Here is a 638-nt window from a genome sequence, read left to right as displayed (position 1 = left end):
CATTTCTTAGTGCCAAAAAATAGTCGATACACTCTACCAAGCGACCGTGGTTGAACCACGCAATCGAGAGGTGCCTAACACCTTCCTCTCGGTCAACAGAATTCCTTAGCCGGAATCTCTGTTCGCAAACCAGTTAAAAGAGTCAAATGGTTTTGAAGAGGATTTTCTAATGGTGACTTGGCACACCAGATTATGCCAAGTGGCAACTCTGAATAAAAATGTTAATAATCCTTTTCCAAAACAAATATTCATTTCTTGTCACTTAAATAATAAAATCATTTTTGAACATTAAATTATAACCATTTTTTGGAGTACGTAAAAAGGGGTGTGACAGCTCTGGCGACTCTGCGGGGACTATGATAAATTTTCAGAATTCGAGCTATTTTTGGAGTCGTATCGGCTTTGTTTGGCATTACGAGTGTATAGGCATTGTTTGTGGTTATTGTTTGTGTTATTTTCACTTTTGTGCATTTTCGTGCTCTTTGTTTATAGTATTTATCCTATGTGTTACCGCTTTATATCTGTCATCATGAGTCCACCCCCCGGCCTTCTTTCTGCAACAAGTCCGTAGTACACATGTTTTACACAACCTCTAGTTGAGTCACCCTTATTTTAGGGGGGGAGTCGTTGGTGTTATG

Source organism: Capsicum annuum, chromosome 2 (assembly GCF_002878395.1).
Source record: "Capsicum annuum cultivar UCD-10X-F1 chromosome 2, UCD10Xv1.1, whole genome shotgun sequence".
Taxonomy (NCBI): Eukaryota; Viridiplantae; Streptophyta; class Magnoliopsida; order Solanales; family Solanaceae; genus Capsicum; species Capsicum annuum.
This window is presented reverse-complemented; position numbering follows the sequence as displayed.